At 47.6% G+C, this 23,254-nt stretch overlaps 1 protein-coding gene across 2 annotated transcripts in view; it reads left to right on the top strand.

The window, feature by feature from the left end:
* Positions 1 to 23,254, top strand: part of CTCF (CCCTC-binding factor) — a 656,010-nt gene that overhangs the window by 611,064 nt on the left and 21,692 nt on the right. The gene's annotated exons all lie outside the window — the stretch shown is intronic.

Here is a 23,254-nt window from a genome sequence, read left to right as displayed (position 1 = left end):
CGAAACAATCGGCACCGACCACCAAGGTTAAAATGGCCGCTGCATCGCAATCCACCTCGAAAGCAGCAACTACGGTCCAATCATCGACGCCGTCGACAGCTACTACCTCTCCTCGACTCGATGACCCTGTGGCTCCAAAGAAGTCCACACCTACCTCTACGGAACCACTCGGCGCCAAAGAACCGTCGGCGTTCCAGGTGCGACAAGTTCAAGCGTCCTTGCAACGCATCAGAGAAAAGGCAGCCTTCCAGGCCACGTCGGGCTCCGAGCCGAAGAAGGCTCAAAAGGCACCTTCGGCACCGACCAACATCACCTTTGGTTTGCCGCCATCCACTGCGCCGAAACTCTTCGAGATCAGAACACGTGTCACCCAGACAAGGCCCCCATCTACTGAACACTCTCCTACTGGGACATCACCGTCCCACTTCATCGACGCCGACACCGACAGGCTCATGCTCCGAAAGCGGAAGATCACTTCCGAGCAGGCTTTGGACTCTTACAGGATCCCGCTAAAGCAAAAACTGCCGGCAGAATCGGAACCCGTTCTTTATGAACGCCTCCACACCTCTTACCCAGATCCACAGTCCTTCTCTCCGACGCACTCCGACACGGACGCAGTAGAGGACTACATAGGTGACGACACCACCTACCCCAGGGATATGGACCCTGAAGGCCAGCAGGACCCTGATCAAGTTTGGGATGACCCTGTAGACCCAGGTGCCGCTCTGGATACACAGGACACGCAGCTTTATGGCGCAAAAACGTCTCCCACAGAGGACACTGCTGCATTCAACGCCCTCATTGAACGTGCCGCAGCCAATCATGAAGTGCAACTCCACTCCGACACAATCGAGGATGATTTCTTGGTGGACACTTTCGCATCCTCAGAGAGGACTGTAAAGACTCTGCCCATGTTGAAAGGTGTCCTCAAGCCAGCAAAGGACATTTTCAAAGAAACCACCAGGGCACGGGTAATAAACCCCAGGATCGAGAAAAAATACAAGCCTGCACCTGGGGACCCTACGTACATTAGAGGCCAGTTACCTCTGGACTCCATCGTAGTTGCTAATGCTCGCAAACTGGCACACTCGCAGACAACTGGTGATGCTCCTCCCCCGGACAAAGAGTCCAAGGTTCTAGAGACCTCCGGCAGCCCAGGCGGCAAACATATGGCGCATTGCCAATACGCAGGCGCTCCTAGCTCGCTACGATCGCTCACACTATGACACGTTAGAGACCCTACTCCAACATCTACCAGACGAGTACAAAGAGGCAGCGGAGCTCCTCATCAGGGAGGGACAACTTCCAACAAACGCATCCATTAAGTGTGCACTGGATGCCGCCAACACAGCTGCGAGAGCCATAAACACCAGCGTCATGCTACGACGACACGCCTGGTTACGAATCTCCGGATTCAAAGCTGAGGTTCAAAATAACATCCTCAATCAGCCTGTCAACCCCGACTACTTATTCGGACCAGAGGTTGACACCACCCTAGAAAAGATAAAAAAAGACACAGACACTGCGAAATCGATGGGGGGCTCTGCAAACGCAGACATTTCGTAGTGGCTCCTTTCGTCGCCCCGGAAATAGAGGAGCGGGTAGAGGACAAGGGTCACAGCAAACCTACAATAAAGGGGGCACACAAAGTACCTATGATAAGGACACACAAGGTGGATATCGTGGCTCCAGCACAAAGGGCAGAGGACGCGGTTACGGCAATACCAGGTCCTCCCCCAAAAACAAACAGTGACGCCCTCTCCCTTCCCCCCGACCATATAACACCTGTCGGGGGAAGACTCCAGCGGTTCCTGTCCACGTGGAATACCATCACCACGGACAGGTGGGTCAAAGATGTTATCCAACACGGTTACTGCCTCGAATTAACCTCCACTCCACCCAATATACCGCCAAAGCACCGTCCTATGTCCTCAGAACACTTAGCATTATTACAGCAGGAAGTGCTAAGTATGCTACAAAAAGGCGCAATAGAGGTCGTGCCCGTCCACCAGCAGGGGACAGGGGTGTACTCTCTGTACTTCTTAATACCAAAAAAGGACGGGTCACTCAGACCTATACTAGACCTGAGACCCCTCAACCACTACATTCTCTCAGAGCATTTCCACATGCTCACCCTACAGCAGGTTCTCCCGCTGCTCAGACAGGGAGACTTCCTAGCCACGCTAGACCTCAAAGATGCGTATTTCCACATACCCATACACCCGTCACACAGAAAATATCTCAGGTTCACTATTCAGGGGCAGCACTACCAATTCAAAGTCCTTCCCTTCGGCGTGACAACAGCACCCAGAATTTTCACAAAGTGCCTAGCTACTGTGGCCGCACATCTACGGAGGCAACTCATTCACGTCTACCCCTACCTGGACGACTGGCTTGTTCAGGCAAAGTCAGCCCAGCAATGTGCCAGCCACATGTCACGCACCATTCACCTTCTTCACAGTCTGGGATTCTCACTAAATTACCCAAAATCACATCTCCAACCCGCACACGTCCAACAGTACCTAGGTGCGACCATAAACACACTGGCAGCCACAGCTCAGCCAAATTTAGTGAGGATCAACAGCATGCAAATGCTGATCTCAAAGTTCAAACCCCAACGCTCCCTTCCTGCGCGAGTGTTCATGCAGTTGATAGGCATGATGGCCTCCTGCATTTTCATAGTCCCGCACGCGAGACTACATATGCGCCCGCTTCAGGAGTGCTTGGCACGTCAATGGAATCAGGCTCGCGGGCAATTAAAAGACCTAGTGTTGGTGAGCGGTCGGGCATACAACTCTCTGCATTGGTGGAATCCACAAAACCTTTGCAAGGGCCGACCGTTCCACGAGCCTGTTCCACAAATAATACTGACAGCGGACGCGTCTCTCCAGGGATGGGGAGCTCATGTACTCAATTACACAGTGCAGGGACTATGGACAATACAACAAAAGAAGATGCACATCAACCTTCTGGAACTGATGACAATCTTCCTAGCCATGAAGGCATTCAAAGTACACTTGTGCAACAAAGTCGTGTTGATCCGGACGGACAACATGACTGCCATGTACTACATACAGAAGCAGGGAGGAACGCACTCTCCACATTTGTCTCATCTGGCTCAGAGCATGTGGAAGTGGGCCATTCAGAGGAACATATTCCTCATGGCGGAACACCTCCCAGGCAAGGACAACCAGATGGCGGATCTGCTCAGCAGACACAGCCACCAGATGCACGAGTGGGAGCTACACCCGTCAGTACTCCAACCGTACTTCCAACAGTGGGGTCATCCAGAGATAGACCTATTCGCCACAAGCGAAAACGCAAAATGCCAAAACTTTGCCGCCAGGTTCCCACATCCACAGTCGCAGGGCAATGCGATATGGATGAACTGGTCCGGCAGATTTGCGTACGCTTTTCCCCCAGCGCCGTTGATACCGCTGGTGGCACGCAAACTGCGACACTCACTGACACTCATCCTGGTTGCTCCAACATGGGCACGCCAGCCATGGTACACCACCTTTCTAGAACTTTCCGTGGTGCCGCATCAAAGGCTGCAGATCAAACCCGCGCATTTGACGCAGAACCATGGAGAAATTCAGCACCCAGATCCGCAACAGCTGAACCTGGCGATCTGGCTCCTGAAGTCCTAGAGTTTGGCTATCTAAACCTGCCACCTGACTGTATGGAGATCATTAAGGAAGCTAGGAGACCCACTACCAGAGCTTGCTATGCAGCCAAATGGAAGAGGTTTGTCATTTATTGCAATAACAATGACATTAACCCGCTAGATGCATCCAGTCAAAACATAATCTGTTACCTCTTACACCTATACCGATGCAATCTGGCATACACCTCAATACGTATCCATTTAACCGCAATAGCAGCTTATCTCCAAAACAGGCAGCACCTCTCTTTATTCAGAGTGCCTGCCATCAAAGCCTTCTTGGAGGGACTTAAACGAGTAATTCACCCAAGACACCCACCAGCACCAGTGTGGAACCTCAACTTGGTCCTCACCCGACTGATGGGTCCACCCTTCGAACCTCTCCACTCATGTGAGATTCAATTCCTCACCTGGAAAGTGGCTTTTCTAGTAGCAATCACTTCTTTGAGGAGAGTTATTGAACTCCAGGCACTAACCATTCAAGAGCCATTCATACAGGTTCACGCCAACAGGGTCGTACTACGTACCAACCCCAAAGTCATGCATAAAGTAATATCGCAGTTCCACATGAATCAAACGATTGAACTGCCTGTTTTCTTTCAGAATCCACAAAATGTCGCTGAAAGAATGCTCCATACACTAGACGTCAAAAGAGCCCTCATGTACAATATAGACAGAACCAAAAGCTTTAGGAAGACAAAACAACTTTTCGTTGCCTTTTCCCCACAACACAAAGGCAACGCCATCTCCAAAGCAGGTATAGCCAGATGGATCGTTAAATGTATTCAAATTTGCTATCAAAAGGCTAACCGCACATTAACGATTCCCCCACGAGCCCACTCAACGCGTAAGTTAGGGGCCTCCATGGCTTTCCTGGGAAACATTCCTTTACATGATATATGTAGAGCAGCCACATGGTCCACTATACATACATTTACCAAACACTATTGTGTAGATGTACACTCAAAACAGCAGGCAGCTGTAGGACAGGCTGTTCTCAAAACTCTTTTTCAGACCGCTGCAGCTGGCACTGGTAGCCGCCGCTAATGGGAGGTACTGCTATGTATTCTATGCACAGATATGAATTCAGCAGCCCACATGCCTCGAACTGAATATGCTACTTACCAGTATGCATCTGTTCTTGGCATGTAGGGCTGCTGACATTCATATCGCCCACCCTCTTCCCCGGCGCCTGTAGCAGCTGCAGCTCTCAGAATTACTGTATAGCATGGTCATCACTTTCTGTATCTACTCCATCACTGCCACAATGGCGAAAAACAATCTGAGGATGGAGAGGATGCCCATGCGCACTGAGGTCCAGGGGAGGAGTCACCTATCTCAGGATACTTCGAAGACTCTTCCAGGACAACAACGTGCAAACATCCGGACCCAACACTAGGCGGCGATCTATGCACAGATATGAATGTCAGCAGCCCTACATGCCAAGAACAGATGCATACTGGTAAGTAGCATATTCATTCCATGTTCAGGAGCGAAATTGGGCCATAGGAGGAACATTGGGTGGGAGGGTGCCCTTTCTTGTGGATGAGAACCACAGTTGCCTGCGGCAGATCCTCCGGCAGTTCCCCCTTCTGTTTGAACTCGCAAGGCATAACCCGTAGCTCCTTCACTACCTGGCTCCTAACACATTAAAATAAATTCTATGGGGGGAGCCGTTTGGTCTGGGGGGCCTTCACATTGTTAATCTGAGACAAAGCCCTGCAATCTCCTCCTTCCGGATTCCTTCATCCAGAAGCTTCACCACCTCCTGTCCCAGCATTTGTAGGGGGAAGTCAACCAGAAATTCCCCCAAGTCATTTGTGACCCAGGTGTCTAGACGGAGGAGGATAGAGATTCCTTAGGTAATCAGCAAATTATTGTGCTATTCCAACCACGATTCTGGCACTTGTCCAGCAGCATAGCCACCTTGTGTACCCACCTCTGCCCTGCCTCCTGCCTTACGAGCCACGCCAGCAACTTCCCTGCCTTATTTCCCATCTCATATAATTTATGCTGTTACTCTCAAAAGATTGCCCCAGCTCTTGGTGCATGAGACCGCAATATTGCTCCCATTTGGTGTTATTAGGAGTAGCTAATTGTGGGTTGGGCTGGGCCACTTATTGGGGTTCCACTTCCACCAACTGCTCCTCCAACTCACGCCCCTCTTTTTCCCCCACCACTTGCGCTAATAACTGGTGCCTCACCACTGTTTTATAGGCTTCTCAAACCGTAATAGTAGAGGGCACATATTCTTTGTTCTCTACAAAATATAATTTGGTCGCCTCTTGCACTAAACACTTGGAGGCCCAGTACGACAAGATCCAGGGATCAAGTGACCAATCTCTGTGAGTAAGAGGATGGGACTGGTGAGGTGTTAAGTGGGATGTCGTCCGAAATACCTTGTGGCAGGTACCAGAGGTCGCGCAATGACTGGCATCCTGCCGGGATCAGAAAGTCATCAAGTCTGGAAAGAGATGCCATTTTATTGGTCGAGTAAGAGTACTGCTGCTTGTGTGGGTGTGTGGATCTCCACGGGCCAACGAACCCCGGAGCATCCATAAATGTCCCCAACCTGATGTCTGCCAGAGGGCGTGCCTTCCTTCATACTACTCTGTCCAGGTCACCCCGTAGTGTATGATTAAAATGTTTATCAATCACCACCAAAAACATCTGCCACTTGCAGGATCCATTTAAGATAGCAAGAAGCGATCCACAGGTTCTCCCCTTGCCAGGTGCCACAGACCACCACCTAGCAGCCCTGAGAGCCCTCCCATGTACTACAACACTTGAGATGCCTGTCCCCCTTGCCCCAAAACATGGTGTACAATCCTCTACAAAATATGAAAAGAACTTGTTAGGTGGGAGGGTGGCCATGTTCACGCAGGCCAGTTTTACTGATATATACAGTTCTCGGCCTAGGGGCTAGAGCAGGTCCTCTGCAGTCATTGGGGTGACCACCGGCTTGCCCGAACCCTCCGGCTCCCCCACAGCAGCCTCAAAGCCACCCCTTGATTCAGAGGAGCCCCTTCAAAGGTCTGCCCACTTGTTGTCCATTGCCCATGGGCTCCCCACCTGGACATCTTGCACCACTCAAGCTCTCTCTTCTACCAGGCCTGATCCTTTGTTAGAGTCATAGTCCCTTGCCGGCGTCTCTTTCAGAGGGTGTTCTAAGGGTCCTGGCCAGAAAGCCCCTGTCTCAGGTTTAGGGGGCGGATGGCCTTCAGTGGTGTGGAATTTAATAAAATATCTATTTGTCCAATGGGGCAGGTTGCTTCATAAATCTACTTGTCCTGTAACAAAATCCACTTGTCCCTTTGGTGCGGCAACAAATTATGGCAGCAGTCTCATTATATAAGAGCTCTGATATAGCCTCTCTGATTATGCCAGGGCTCATACCATAGTAGTGTTTGAATACTTGCAATCCCCTTTATGTTGCCACGTTTCTGTAGATCTACATACTGGGGCCAAAGGTAGTGGTAAGCAATAGTTTCAGGGTTGGAATTCCCTTTTTAGTCTGTGCAAATCTACGAACTTTCATGTTTTAAGGGTTTTCAACAACTCTTCTCTAATATTTTCCCATACTGGGAAATGTTGGAAATTTACTCTTGACAATTTCAGATGTAAACCGTCTTCCAAAGTTTGGAACAAAAGTGGTTGGAGGCAAAGTGAACTTGCAAACACTTCCGCATCTACACCTGCATATTTGCTCATGATAAAATGCAGTTCACAAATATTTTCTAGGAGTACTAGTTCTTGTCCTACTTCTGTAAATTCTTGGGAATTCACAAAAGCTGCATAGCTGCACTTAATGCAAGGACATATACCATGGGGAAACTCTCGAGACTTTCTTTAATAAATTAAATTAAAGATTTGGTCTGGCGCTGACCATGACCTTTTGCGTTTATTAAAATTCTGTCTCTCTCGCTCTCGCTCTCTCGCTCTCTCGCTCTCGCTCTCTCTCGCTCTGTATCGGCTTTCTTCACTGTGAGTGACAGAATTCTGCTCTTTCACAAGGAGCATATCGGCACACAAAGTAGTTTTGTTCAGTGCCAGTAAGTACTGTGGCAGTGTGTGCTTTTTGAAACCAAATCTTTTTTTGCTTTTGCCAATGTTTTTTATAATGGTGAAGGCCCGGCAGCTCCCACACCAATAAGATTTTACAAAAACCATGCCAAAACAATTCACACATTGACAAAACTAAAAAGCTGACCACCAATTTTAGACAAACGGCTTTGCAAATGCTTGTTTATTTGTTTCCCATAATATTATTGAAACTGGTTACACTGATTTTGCATTATGAATATTTTTGGGAAATACTAGCATGCATCAACACGTTACTAAATGATGCTGCAAAGAAATGGTACCTGAAATTTTACAGTAGTTTAGCAAAATGTGTATTTTCCTGCTTTCATGTTTTTTTTGAACATTTTATTTTGAAAGCAAATTATCATCAATCTTGCTTTCAAGCTTTTGCAAATATTTGCAAATCAGAGAGCATTTTGGGAGCATTATACATAGCCTCATATTGCTAAACTTTGAAAACGTGTGTACACATTTTTATGCTGGAACCACTGTCAGTAGTGCAGTCAGAGCTTACTTAGAGCGCTCACCCTAATAATAAAGGCTTTCAATTAAGGAACCATAAATACAAGTTTGAACAGCATTAATATAGGAACAAGCGTATTACCTTAACTGCGGACAGTGCCCTTCCCTTATCCATAATGTGGTACTGCAAACTGACAGCCAAAGGGTTTGTGCTGCAGGTGGTTGAGCCTACTTGTCCCAAGGACAAATTATACATGAAAACATGTTGCCCTTGACCCCAAACAGCATGTCCTGGGTGTCGGGCTATAGGAAGTCCACATCTCTGCCCTAGCTCCTCCAACCGTTGCCCGCCATCCTAAAGAACCAGGATTTCTCTAAGGTAGAAAGAGAGCTTTGCCGAGAAGAGTAGGGCATATTTAAGACCCAGAGTATGGAGGTGGCATTTCACCAGCAGGAACGTCTCCCGCTGTCGCTGTACTGTATTTGTATAGTCTGGGTAGATATTCACTGAGCTGCCCTCCATTATCAATGGGCCATGCGTACGTGCTACCTGCAAAATGCTATGATAGGGCGGGGGCCCACAGTGCCGGGGGCACCCTGGTACTCTATGACCCCTTTCCACCTTGTAAAGCATCAAAGCCCGCCCAGTAAGCACTGTTTCCAAAAGCAATTTTTCCACATAGAGGTTGGCACTAGAGCCCTCAGTGTTTTTAGGGACTCTAATGATGTGCACATTGTTGCTTCTCGAGCGCCCCTCCGTATCATCCAGGGGCTCTGTTAGTGTTTCGACCTCTGTTTGAAGCTTACATAACTTGGCCGTATTGTCTTTGACGACAGGCGTGGTGTGTACCAGTACTTTCTCTGTCAGACATTTTCCCAGCCAGTATCTTATGACTGGTACAATGTAGCCCCAGGTCTAAAGTCACTCTTTTGATTTTGTATTTAAGAGCCTCTTTGGTGTCCTTTATCACCGCCCGAATGCGTTCAGTGTGTGCTTCCAGCTTCCCCTCTTCTGCAAGCTGTGGCCCGGAATTCGTCTGCTGCCCCATTTTTGTTTCTTTAGGTTTCACCATGCCTCCAGTCTCTTCGGAGGGTATTCCGTCCACTGGGCCACCCCGCCACACCACCCCCAAGCACATTCCGTCTCAGCCACAGTGCCATTATTTAATACATCTTTAATCTAGATATACTTACTTCCTTTATGCATCTATATACCTTCCATGTACTAATGGATCTATATATTTATTACTTTCTTCTAATTAAGCATATCCAATGCACTACCCTTGTCCTCACCCTATGCCTCTCTCGCTATATCCTCTACCTCAACTCTGACTCATCTCAAACCTCTTTCTGCTACTCTTTCCAATGCAATATTCTATTTCTCACCCTATACCTCTATCAATATATCCTCTACCTCCGCTCTCTCATTCATCCCAAACCCCATACCACTACTAAAATCCCCAAAATAACCCTGCTAGACTCTTCCCTACTCTACCCCCTTCTTGCATCATCTCATACCTCTTTTACTATTCCGATTTCCCTAAACAAGCCTTTTTAAACCCTTCCCTCAGACTCTCTGCCTCCACATTCCTTTACTCATTCCAAGCCTCCTCCTACTGTTGGACCTCCAAAAAAAAGTCTAAATCCTTCCCTCTTCTATCCCTCCACTATCCTTTTCAATCCAAATAACAGACTTGCATGTCCAACACTTATATATCTCAGTATACTAATTCACCACTAATCCTTTATGGGTTCCGGAGTAGCATGCTAAAGCGCTTCGACTACTCGTCAGGGGTAGTAAGCGCTATATAAATGCAATTACAATACAATGTGTTAGGGAAGGTTTATAATAAATAATATTTTTGTAACTACACTGTGTGGTTCTTTTTCATGTAACCTACACTACATAATTGTTACTGGTAAAACAAGCTGCTTTACACTCCTTCTGGACTAAGCCAGAAGGCTTCTCACCACAGCTACCACATAGAGAGCTTTCTAAGGTTGTCTAAGACCACTAAAATCACCATAAGGATTGCCTGGATTAGTGCAGAGTGCTACAGTTAACTTAGTGAGCACCATATACTACGCCAGCCTCCTACAAGGTTTTTAAAATATTTAAGTTGCAATACCTTGGGCATGGAGTCAAAGCAGGATGGCACAGACTAGTCAAATTTGATCACATATTTTGCTTTTGATATATTTCATAGTGCTAGGGCAGTCCTACTAAAGCTGTTTATGGGGAGACTTTCATGTAGCTTGCTGGCCGGGTTAGTCATAGGAGTTTTATTTCATAACAAGTGATTAAAAGTAACTTCCATTGAACCTAATTTTTTTTTGCCAATTTCTGCCCAGAGAGTAGAAATATATTAAAGCAGCAATCACTCCTTAATTCAGATTTTGTATATTTATCCCAAATCTAGGCTGTGGAGTCTGAGAGTACTACTACTACTGTTTGTTAAAGCCAAACGTTTTGTATATAAGAGGGTGTGTCTGAAACCATACATGCCACTTACGAGTATACTTATTAAATCTTCTCTTTTGGGGAAATACCTTCATAGGTTTGTTTTCCTCCATGGAACACCTAGGTGCCTGCAGTGATGCAGAATAAATTGAAAACTGAAAGCAAAATATTCCTGGTGGCTACTTCTAACTGTAGCTTTCTCACTCTACAATATTCCCTAGGTAGCAGATATGAAGATTTTTCAGCAGTACTCCACATGCCACTAGGTGGCACCGCATGACCCTTCATTGGCCCCATGCTACCTCAAAAGTGACCGAGCAGAGCTGCACATGAGAAACACCCATGCAGGCTTACGTATCCTCCTTTTCTGCGACTTTCGACATGGAACACAAGCTCCGCTCCCAAAAGTGTTGGTTTTCCGACATCCAAAAACAAAATCCTGTATGCTCGGAAACCTTGTCCCTTCCTATAACTGGAGGTTTCAGTCCATGCTGATACTACAGGAAACATCGGTAACAACTAGGTGTCTCTCTAGTGTCTAGACTCCGGCAATGACCTAAAGTTGTATGATAAGTGTGCCCTCATGCAACCGAAGGTGGTCTGGGACCAAGAGGTAACACTATGGTGCTGAACACAGGAAGTTGTTGCAGCTTTCGCATAAATCCTACTATCTGGGAACGGTCCTCTTCATGCTCGAAGACTTCCAGTAAACCCAAGTCTTAATCGAAGCAAAAACATAGAAAGCAAAGCAGGCGTTAACCACATTCTACTTCTGTGAACCCAAGGAGTGGGTACAAGGACTTCATGATGTGTGTCGTTCACCCTTGAGTTCTCTGATCACAAAGCCGATTCCTTGGCCGTAACCAATGTAGCCAGAGTTTCCAGGCCGTCTGCAATAACTCAGTAGATTGAGGAATTCAAAAGGAGGCCATGCTGTAGATCTTTGGCCTGTTTCCGGCTCCCTCTGCCATGCCTTTCGGCCCAATAAAACAGCAGGGAAACCACTTGTGTAACAGCTGGCAGATCATTCTCAGCATCATGTGATCCCTTAGGGCTGATTAAGGGCCCTGTACTGACTCCAGTAAAAGCTTCTGCGACCTGTACTGGGCCCTTTGGCTGTACCAGTGCCAGTGTTGTCATACATCCTAACTCTTACCTGGTGCTTCTACCAGGGTGGGTACACTAGCAGAGGCTCCATTATGTTTTTGGCTCTGACTCTAAACAAGGGACACCCCAGTATGGAAATGGTTAACACCTAGCCCACCCCTCACCCAATCACTTTACATTGACTCGCAAGAGGCCAGTGGGCTTGACACTTCCCATGAGGCAAGATTTGCCTCCCCACTGGGGCTATCAATAGTCATATATGGACCTACCTTACCTTTTTATTTTTGCCTAGCCAAACATTCCACTCACGTCCAAGAGAATTCAAGTAGAGCACCTGTGCATTTTTCTACAGGAGGTTCGAACTTTGCTTTCCAAGCGCATTATTAAGAGGGTCTGCAGCATGAATCAGTTTCTGGATTCACTTGTGTGTTTATTCCGCCATATAGTGGTTGGGCTCTGAATGGTCTTGTGTCTTGTCCTTCTCTTCCTATTTTCTTTTTTTCCAGTGTGTGGGCGTTGTTGACAACCATCTGATTCTCAGACCATCTCCTGTGTGTAGTCAGATAGGGCCCCAGAAGTTCCTATTTGTTGTCACCATCTTCAGATTCTTTTTTATGCAGTTGAGCTTGGAAGCACACCAGAGGAGCTCGGAAGAATCTACGAAAACTTGTCGAGGAAGGAACAGTTGACCGAAGACCTGGAGAATCGCCAAAGGCCAGGACAAAACTCCCAGGAGGAGAGCCTTCTCTGCCCCGAAGAGTGGTCCCGTCGGTGAACACTATGTGGCCGGAGAATGCAGAGGTGAGAAGCAGTTAATGGAGATGGAGGACACCACTTTTAAGTTCTACTCTAACTGCCACCACAAGTTCGCGTAGAGTGGGATCCACACAAGTTCTGCAACCTGTGCCTCACAACTGATCACAATGCCAAAACCTGTGAAGCCTATGCTGAATTCGTACCAAAGACCCTCAAGACCAGGTTGAAGCAATGGCTGGTGCAGCACGCCATGGCTAGCACCCACAGACATATCTGAAAGTTCTGTGCCTCTCTGGAACCAACAAGGAAACCTTTGAGAAAGCAGAGCAAGTAGAAGGACAAGAGCCAGACACTGAACGGAGCATCCACAATGCTGAAAGGGAAGAAGTGGCGAGGGATGCTGAAAAGACCAAACGGCAAAAGGTAGCGAAAGACCCCAAAGCCCTGAAAGTTACCTTGACTCACTCAATCGAACGTCAGCACAAACAGAAAGAGCCGCACAGGTCCTGACCAAAGGACACCGATGGCAGCAAACTTAAAAGAAAAGCCAGCAGGCACAAGGGAGGGGGTGAAGGAAAAGAGCAAAGAGGCGAAGGACAAAGACAGAAGGAACACCACCTCAACGACAAACGCTGCAGCGCGTTCGCTCGAGATCGAACAAAGGTGATGCCCACTTGAGGCCAAAATGGCAGTGCTCCTGCAGTGCAAAAAGGAGTTCAACAACACCCTAAATGCATTCTGTATTACCTCGAAGCCTAGGGCTGTGGACGATAACTTAACGACTATCGGGTATTCAACGCCAGAACAGGAAGACCTCTTCGAGCAAGAGGAGCCTGTCGTGGTGGAGACACCGGGCCAATTTCACGACTTATTTGCTGATGCTTTTCCACATATTTCCTCCGGATACCAAGAGTACTGGACAAGACCAGGCAGCCAAATACAGTGCTCATTGCCTTGCAGTGGGCCATACATGCATGGTACTCAGGCCTACTAGAGATGTCCAGGGGGCAATTCATACGAATCAAAGCAACACAGGACCTGCTTGACATGCAGAATGAAAGAATATGTCACCTAGAACCAGTCCTTCTCAATTTAGCAGCGTGGTACTGAATACCTAGAATTCGGACACCTACATCTGGAAGCCAGAAAATCAAGCATTAGGAAGTGCTACACGGCCAAGTGGTCTAGGTACATACACTGGTGCAGGGAACAACAGACACTAAAGACAAATGCGGAGCACAGCACTGTGCTGACATACCGCACACACCTACTGGATTGACCTACACATCACTAAAGGTCTACCTGGCCTCCATAGTAGAGAACATCTGAGGGGCAACAGGGAACAGCCTCTTCACACTGCCGTTAGTGAAAAGATTCCTGGAGGTATGAGAGTGGCACCACCTAGGGTAGTAATGACCCTAATGTGGAACCTGAACACTATACTCACATAATTGATGAAGGAACTCTTTGAGTCAATGCACAAAGCATAGTTGAAGATTCTAACCTTAAAGACAATATTACTAATAGCAATCACGTTTTTCTGCAGAGTCCGCAAACTACTAGCACTCATGATCCAGGAACCATACCTTCAAATACACAAGAACAGCGTCGTCCTACGAACAAACCCACAGTTCCTAACAAAGGTGGAATCACGCAATTCCATGTCAAACAAAGCATCGACTGCTGGCCTTTTTTCAGAATCCAAAGTCACGAGCCGAAAGGGCACTGCTCACTTAGTACATGTGAAAAGCACTCATGAACTACCTACAAGAGACAAAAGAAATTCGCAAGGAGAACCAACTATTTGTATCCTTCGCCTGGGCAAGCAAGGGTACACTGGTAACAATCACACGATGAGTAGTGGAGACTATCTAAACATGCTACACAAATGCAGAAAAACCCCTAATCACATTTCTGAGGGAACACTCAACCAGGAAAAAGGACGCAACCCTAGCGTTCCTAACAAACGTACCCATTGGCAACCTCTTATCACACGCCCCAGGGCACACTCAACCAAGGAAAAGGGCGTATTCTTAGCAAAAATACCTATTGGCGACATTTGTATGGCTGCAGTCTGGTCATCCCTGCACACGTTCCCAGAACACTACTTTGTGGACATTCAGATAAATAAGGAAGCACAGATGGCACTACAAAACCTGTTTGCCAACTCATCTACATCTCCGCCCATCCTCCCCAGAAAATGAACATTGCCACATAATCTGATGCACTGTATGTAAATCCAGAATAAGATTCATGTTGCAAAACAAAGTGGATACTTAACAGTGGGAGTTTTGCAGTCTGTAGCGTTTTCTGGATTCACATGTGACCCACTCGTATATCTGGAGATTGGGATAAGGTCAAACCGACTAGGTGAGCAACACTTCAATACGGAAGTTCCTAACAGAAAACTAAAGAAGGGATAAGAACTGAAGATCACAACCACACACAGGAACTTCTGAGGCATCATCTGACAAAACACAGGGGACGGACTTAAGGTCGACAACGCCCACACTTGATAAACTAGAGAGAGAGGACAAGACACCATTCCGACCTAACCGCTAGATGACAAAATATATGCACAGCTTGCAAATCCACAAAATAGAATACTCTTCAGACTGCTGGTAAGTAACCATTTAGTTTTAACTCTTAATTTGCCTATTTTGGAAATTCAACCTCTGGATGCTTTCCACCGGAGGGACAAAATCCTAATGCTCACACTGACACACATCTTTCCTTCCCTGCACCCTTGCAACTGGATATGGTGCTTTGAAGTGCAGGATGCTAATTTTCATATAACTGTCCTACACTCCCACAAACGTTTGCAGTTCAAGGTGTGTCAGGAGCATTTTCAGTTTGCTGTGCTGCTTTTTGGCCTCCCCAGCGCCTCTTGGATGTTCACAAAAGTGATGGCGGGGGTCAGGACCCATCTTAGGAGGTTTTGATACCAGTCTTCCCCTACCTTGACAACTGGCTGTTGAATAAGGGGTTGCCACAGTCAGTCTTAGACCACCACCTCTGGATGATAGTGAACCTCTTGACATTGTTTGGGTTCACTATTAATGACCAGTCTACAATAAGGAGCTGAAGGGGCAGAGAACAGGTCGTCCCCCACTCAATGCACTGTATACAAAAAGACCTGTTCACAATGTGAGCGAGTGATTCATCCATCCGTAACAGTTGTCATACGTTTTAGACAATTTTTAAAGCAAGCGATTGTTTCATCTATGCTATTCGTCGGTGCAGCTCACTTAGGAAAAGAAAAGGATAGACAGATATTTTGCACCTCGTATGCAAAATATCTGTCTATCCTTTTCTTTTCCTAAGTGAGCTGCACCGACGAATAGCATAGATGAAACAATCGCTTGCTTTAAAAATTGTCTAAAACGTATGACAACTGTTACGGATGGATGAATCACTCGCTCACATTGTGAACAGGTCTTTCACTATTAATGAGCCAAAGTTTCACTTGATTCCTTCGCTGAGGCTTATTTTCGATGGCGCCGTCTCGGTCACAGTGTAGTTTAGGGCCTTTCCTCACCTGCAACGAGTCCAGATTGGGCTAAGATTCTGATGTCGCTTCCTGAATCATAGTGAGAGTAGCTCCAAGGCTTCTTGGCCCCCTGCAGCCTCCTTGTTTGTTATGCTGGGTGGCACATGAAGGCTCAACAATGAACTATAAAACATCAGTGGGTCCAACATAAAGAATATTTGATGGATACTATCCAGATCTCAGGGGAGCCAGTTAAACATCTGCAGTGGTGACTGCTCGATCGAAATTTTACCCAACAGCAAGCTCCCTTCCTCACCAGAATTGACAGTGGTGATGGATGCGGTGCTGTTGAGGTGGGTAAGTCATCTGGGGGAGGTGGAGATCAGAGAACTGGGGCGGGGGGGAGGTTCGAAGCCCAGCTCTACATCAATATGTTAGACTTGCAGGCTAGTTGTCTGTCTCTGAAGGCCTTTCTACTATGCCTCAAAGGGAGCCTGGTGCAGTTTCTCTTAGACAACTTCACCACCATGTAGTATTACAACAAGCCTCCGAAGTTGGTTGGAGCGAAATGATAATTCGCTGGGCATGGACCACCTGGCAGGTACCTGAACGTGGTAGTGGAAAAGTTGAGCATGCTGCGCATCATAGATCATGCACAGCTTCTCCCAACAGTGAAGAGAAACCTTGCTAGATTTCTTTGCTACTGGCAAACGTGCAATAGCTTTACGTGTTTGAGTTTCCTCAAGAACACTCAATAGGAGATGCATTCCAGGTAGAGTGGAACACTGAGCTCCTGTATACCTTTTCTCCCCTGGTTCAGGTTCTGAAATAGATTAAGAACAACCGGTTCCAAGTCATCCAAGTGGCACTGGATTTAACCAGGTGCTCCTGGGCATGAGCATCTGTCTTCCAATCAAACTGTCGCTTTGGGAGGATTTTTTGCTATACCACCAGAGGGCTGCACTCAGGCCCGTTCAGTTTGCAGCGCCAGGCTTACAGATTGAGCGGTAGCAGTTGACCTCATTGGATCTTATTCCTGAGGTCATTGATGTCATCTTGGTGGCGGGGCATCCCTTTACAAAATCAGTGTATACCAGTTGGGGCAAAATTGTGGCTTGTGTGGCACCCACAACAAGCTATGTTGGCTGAAGTTTTCTTGTATGTTTTGTTCCTGGCCCAGCAAGTACTTGCTTTGGACACTGTTAAAGGCTATGTGTCGGCTTTTTTTGTGGTTGCAGGACCAGCCTTCTTTATTTAAATTGCCTGTTGCGGGGAGCTTTTTGAAAGATTTGGAACATTTATTTCCACCAAACCCTTTGTGATTCAATAATGCAACTTAATTTTCACTTGTTTTTAGGTCTCGCCTAGTGACGCAGCGCGAAGCGCTGTCGCTAGCGAGATCTATTGTTACCGACTTACTTCGGAAGGGAGACAGGAGATGTGAACGCGCCCGTGAACACTCACATACAGACATGCGCGATGTGCACATCTCCTGTCACCCTTCCGTCCAAGCAAGCCAGCTGCATGCAGTAACGGAACCAACAAACACACACGCACCAGCCGCCCACAGCCAGTGCACGTGTACTCGTCTCCCTCAACGCACGTTTCCCATACTTTGCAAAACACCTTTCAGCTTTCCTGTTTTTTACAAGTTTAAAACTGCCCAGATTTTCCAATGTGGGCAACTTTGTGGCTTTCTGATTCACCAATCCGATCGGAGTCATTATGGTGCCATAGCGCTATACAAATGACGTCCCCATTGGCAGACTTTGTCTTTATCAGTATTCAGTCATTCCTGCAACTGCTGGTTTATACATCATTGGGTAGAAATGTTTTTCAAACAGGCGCCGGACACATTTTATGTTTTAAAAATCGTCCGTGCTTCCCAGGTGTATTATTTATCAACAGAGCGCCCACTGCCCTTTTACAACAAGGGCGGCCAGCTGCTCTGCTGTTGTGTTGTGTTTCAACCCAGTACCCAAGATTAGCTTATTGTGTGAATAGAGAAGCAGTGGGCGTAACAGGAGTGAGATGAACTAATGGGACACTTGATGTACTTTTTCATGCCTTGTGCAGCTGCATTTAATTTTTAACTTAATTTATTGTATTGGACTAATAGCTTTAATGACCTTCCTTTTTATTTAGCTTTAATGGCATATGGTGAATGTGGTAAATTATGTGGCTCACTTACATGGGTTTTGCAAAATGAATATAAACAATAAATACATTTAGAAAATACTGATGCTTCTCTTGCAGACACGTGTGCAATTCATGCCAAGCCAACTCAGTTTTTCATCCTTAAGAGCTAGATAACATGAGTGCCACTGTTACCAGTGCCTCCGCAGATTGCAGATTTAAGTTTAATACAATTCTGTGTGAAAATACCAACCTTGAAATTGAAAATGACAATTGTTCTCCGCATTTTACTTTTAGTATTTCTTTTTCAGGTTCTGGGTGTGAGGGTGCAGTTTTTATCTCGATTCCGAGAGTAAGTGCCCTTCTCTTACAGTGGGCCCCTAGATGCTCACTCACTATGGTAGTTTTTCAGTCTTGTGTGCGTGTCTGCCTGTGTGTATGATTGCGTGTGTGTCTGTGTCTGCTTGTGTGTCTGATATTTGCAGTGCAATAGTCTTGTATTTGCGAAAGTTTCAGCAATTGCCATTGTAAATGACAATGCCTTTTATTTATGTTTTAAAATCCAACACATAAATAAAAGGCATTGTCATTTACAAAGCCAATAGTTTAAACTCTCGCAAACGCGAGAACTATTGCATTGCAAATGCTTGTTTTATATGCGCTCCTTTTGAGCCAATACACAGTTGTCCTTAGTGGCTTTCTATGTTGAAAATGGTCCTTCTCATCACCAAAACATTGGCTAGGCCTATGAGGGAGCTGCATGCTTTTACTGTCAACACACCTTATAAAACATTCTTCCCAAATAAGTTAGTATCAAGGACCCGAGCTTAATTTCTGCTGAAAGTGATTACTCTATTTAATTCCGGGCAGGCTGTCACCCTAATGGCATTCTTTGCTCCACCTCATATCTCTAAAGAAGATAAGAGACTTAATTGTATGGGCCCTAAGGCGGTACTAAGCCTTTATATAGATCGCTCCAAAGCACATCGGGACGATTAGCTCTTTGTGGGGTTCTCCGGGGGGCAAAGAAGGTCAAAGCAGTGCAAAAACAGACCATCTCCAGCTGGATTGTTCTTTGGATTAAGTTCTGCTACACTCTTGTGAAGAAGAAGCCTGGGCATCGGTTCATATCTTCATGAAGCCCTACTGCCTCAACAGTCAGTCGAGAGGGGCATTTTGCCCACTCTGTCCTGTAGGAATTTTTGGTCTGAGCCAGTTCAGGCCTACCACCCAGGGAAGATACTGCTTTAGTATCTATTAATAAGGTGAGAATGCATGCGGATAGAAGTATCCATCAGAAGACCACGTTACTTAACATTCTGTTACCATCTGTCCGGTGGATATTCTGTCTGTCGATTCTTCACTGACAATCCCACCTACCCGTTCTGTGAACTGAACTCTTCTTCCATTTCAAAGCGTCCCAGTTTGGAGAGCTGCACACTGGTCGTGCCAATATTATAGCCAGATAATACTAATAGAAGTCAGTCGCTCAGATGCAACATGGTACTCTGTAGTCATACCCCATAAGCAGTGGTGTGTAGACATGGATCTAAAAGAGACCATTAGTTATGGATTCCTTACCTTAGAATTACCCCCAGGCGTCAGACAGGATCTGGAGAAATTGTTTCTCAGTAGTACCCCTGTGCGTCGGTAGGTGGCGTTGGTCGACCCCCTATCCGTCGTTGGCATCGTGATCGCTGGAATGACGTTGGGGTGTCTACTTAGACGCCGTCCCTGCGCGCTGACGTCAGTTCTTTCTATTTCCGCGCCAGGCAGCGCAGATCCAGAGAGAGCGTGCCCCGTAGTCACTTTTTGGCTAAATCTTTTTCAACTTTTGTTGACCTTTTTTTTGAGTCTTCGAACTTCTGGTAGCACGAGGGATGTCCCATCGTGGGACCGGCTTTAAGTCCTGTGACCCCTGTCACAAGTAGATGTCAGTCACCGATCCGCACCTTGTGTGCCTTTGGTGCCTGGAGCCCGGCCAGCATCCGAAGTTATGCTCCAACTGCCGGGCCATAAACCCTTTGCGCGAGCGGTCCCGAAAGCTTTTGTAGGCCCAGCAGTCTGCTCCGCGCCACTCTAGGTACCCGTCAAGAGTAAGGTCGTGGAACCGGTCGCAGAGTCATTACCATTCCTCTTCGAAGTCTTTGCACTCCTCCGGTAAGTTGAAGCGCTAGAAGAATCTGAAGACTCATCGTCTATCTTGGCCTTCTCCCCATCCATCGGCTGACTTGAAGCTGGATCAGGAGCATAGTCGCTCTCCGGCTCCTTTGGAGTCCGCTGGGTGGGCTCTGCGCTTCCCTCCCTTTCCCAGAGCTGGAGTGTCCACTGTCCAGCTTCGTCAGTTTTGGGAATCGCTGCACAGCATATTTGGGCAGCCTGACTCTGCAGGCGTGCCTTCGGGCCCCACGGACTCAGTGGGTGTCCTAGGCCTTCGATGCCGGTGCCCCAGGGTCCCCAAGGGTCCAGGCCTGGATCCGAATCTGTGCCGGTTGACCTCACAGTACCTTCCTGTGGCGCTGATTCCAGTGGCGACGCCCCCAATGGCAGTTGTGCTCCTACCGGCGTCGACCTCCGCCTCACCTCCGACATGGACACGGAGCCGGACCGACGTTGCTCAACGCCGGTACCGGGGTTACCTTTCTACCGCTGTACATCCCTGGCATTCCCTACCGCCTCTGAGTGGCAACCAGAGGAGGACTGGGAGGGGTCTATTGACTCTTTAGCAGACCAACTTGAAGAGCCAGCCTGGCGAGAGGAGTTGGATGATGCCAGTGGTCTGGATACTTCCCCAGACCTTGGTATGCTTCCCCCCCTACCGTGGCTATGAAGGAGGGAGCGTCTTACAAGTGGTGTTGTGTAGGGCAGCTGAGGCCTTGGCCTCAAGCTTCCTACGGTGGCTGTCCGGACCAACCTCCTGACTGAGATGCTTCAGCCGGCAGCGGCCTCTTCGGAGCCCCTGCTGCCTTTAAATGAAGCCCTCATACATCCTTCTGGGCTCTTGGTCCAAGCCCAGCACAGGGGCTCCTGTGGACAGAATGATTGCCTGACGCCACCGCCCAGACCCTGGCAACCCACTTTTCCTCTCCCAACACCCTACCCCTGAGAGCTTGGTGGTCCAAGCCTCATCCTCTTAAGGGCTCATTCCCTTCTGCTCCCCAAGATAGGGAATCCAAGAATCTGGACCATCTCGGAAAGATGTTTTCTTCTGTCAGCTTAGGACTGCGATGGTGAACTCTGCATGTCTATTGGGCCATTACACACACACACGTGTTGGATACAGTTGCACAAGTGCTGCCACAGTGCCCGGAGGAGGCCCAGGCCGTGTTTACCCTCGCCGTTGCAGTGAAGTTCACTATCGGGTGTGGACTGGATACTGCCGACTCACTGGGTCGGATGGTTTCTACGTCGGTAGCCCTGAGGCGCTATAGCTGGCTAAGAACGTCTGGCTTCTCCCGGGATGTTCAGTCTACCCTTTTGGACATGCCCTTTGATGGCCGTCGCCTGTTTGGTGACAAGGCCTAAGAAAAGAACCTAGTTTGGACCCAGCCAATGTTAATAACTACCGCCCTCTCGCCGGCCTCCCTTTTGCAGCTAAGGTTTACAGCCTACTGAGATACTAACAGTTTGTTAGACTCTTCCCAACACGGCTTTCGGCCACGACATTCGACGGAATCAGCTCTGGTCAAGACAGCTGAAGAGATGCGTAGAGCAGTAGACAGCGGTGGAAAGGCAATCCTGGTACTCCTTGAACTGTTGGCTACCTTTGATACCGTCAACCACCTGGCCCTTGCGCAGCAGCTGAGGGAAATTGGGATAGGAGGAACAGCCCTGGCCCTTCTGGTATCCTTTCACAGTAGCAGGGAGCAGAAGCTGTTCTTGGAAGGTATGACATCGGATGATTTCTTCCTTCCCTGTGGAGTTCCACGGGAGTCAGCCCTGTCTCCCACTCTGTTTAATCTATATGTGACACCTTTGGTTGATCTCGTCAGGAAACATGGCTTTGTCTTGGTTTCGTATGCTGACGACTCACAACTTGTCCTAGCCACCAACAATCAGCGTGGAGCTATAGCAGGCAGATTCCATTCTTGCCTTACAGAGATCATGTCCTGGATGGGTCTGAATTATCTAAAGATAAACACGGATAAAAACAGAGGTGATGGAGTTCGGGCCAGGTTTGCCCCTGTGGAATAAATCATGGTGGCCATCAGAGGCAGGAATATGTCCGACTCCAGTAGAGAAAGTTAGAAATCTGGGAGTTCTCTTTGACAACAAACTTAATCTGGGGGCCCAGGTGAACAGTCTTGTGTCTTCCTGTTTTTATCTCTTGAAAACTTTGAGAAAGGTTTTTCCTTTCATACCATCAGAACTCCAAAAAAACAGTGATGGTGGCCCTATTTCTTTCTAAGTTGGACTACTCCAATGCCCTATTCTTGGGGATCGATAAGTGTCAGCTGCTGAAGCTGCAATCATTACAGAACGCAGCGGCCAGGCTACTGCTGGGTCTTAATAGAGGACAACCAACTTCAGCAGGACAACGATCTTTGCATTGGCTACCCATAAAACAACGTGTAGAATTGAAGGCGCTTACTTATGTGCACAAGGCAATATATGGTGGCGCCACAGAGGATCTAGAGAACTTTTTTGCACCCTATGTCCCTGAACGCCCCCTTAGATCAGCTATGCAGGGTCTTGTTAGAGTCCCAAAAATCAGAAGGTCACGCTGGGGGGGTCAGATGATCACATATTGTGCAGCCAGATTGTGGAATAACTTGCCTCAGGCCATGAGACTGCAACCCGACCTCCAGGCCTTTAGCAAAGGATTAAAAACTCGCCTTTTTGAAACCATATGAGTGATTCTCTTACGTTCCCTGCTACTACACCTCAGCGCCAAGACGCCTCGGCATTCGAGCGCTTTAGAAACCTATAAACATAAACCAGGCGGACAACCGGCTCGCGCGCTTCAAGGACTTTGGGGCCACGGCCAGATCCTTGGGTCTCTGTGACGTCTCGCCCCATGCAGTCTCTGCCTTTCGCCCCTTTCGTGGCTACGGAAGGGATGCCCCACCACGTTCCGCCCTCAGCCACGGAGCTG

Source organism: Triturus cristatus, chromosome 12, assembly GCF_964204655.1.
Source record: "Triturus cristatus chromosome 12, aTriCri1.1, whole genome shotgun sequence".
Taxonomy (NCBI): domain Eukaryota; kingdom Metazoa; phylum Chordata; class Amphibia; order Caudata; family Salamandridae; genus Triturus; species Triturus cristatus.
The sequence above is the reverse complement of the archived record's forward strand: the minus strand, read 5'-3'. Positions and strand labels throughout refer to the sequence as shown.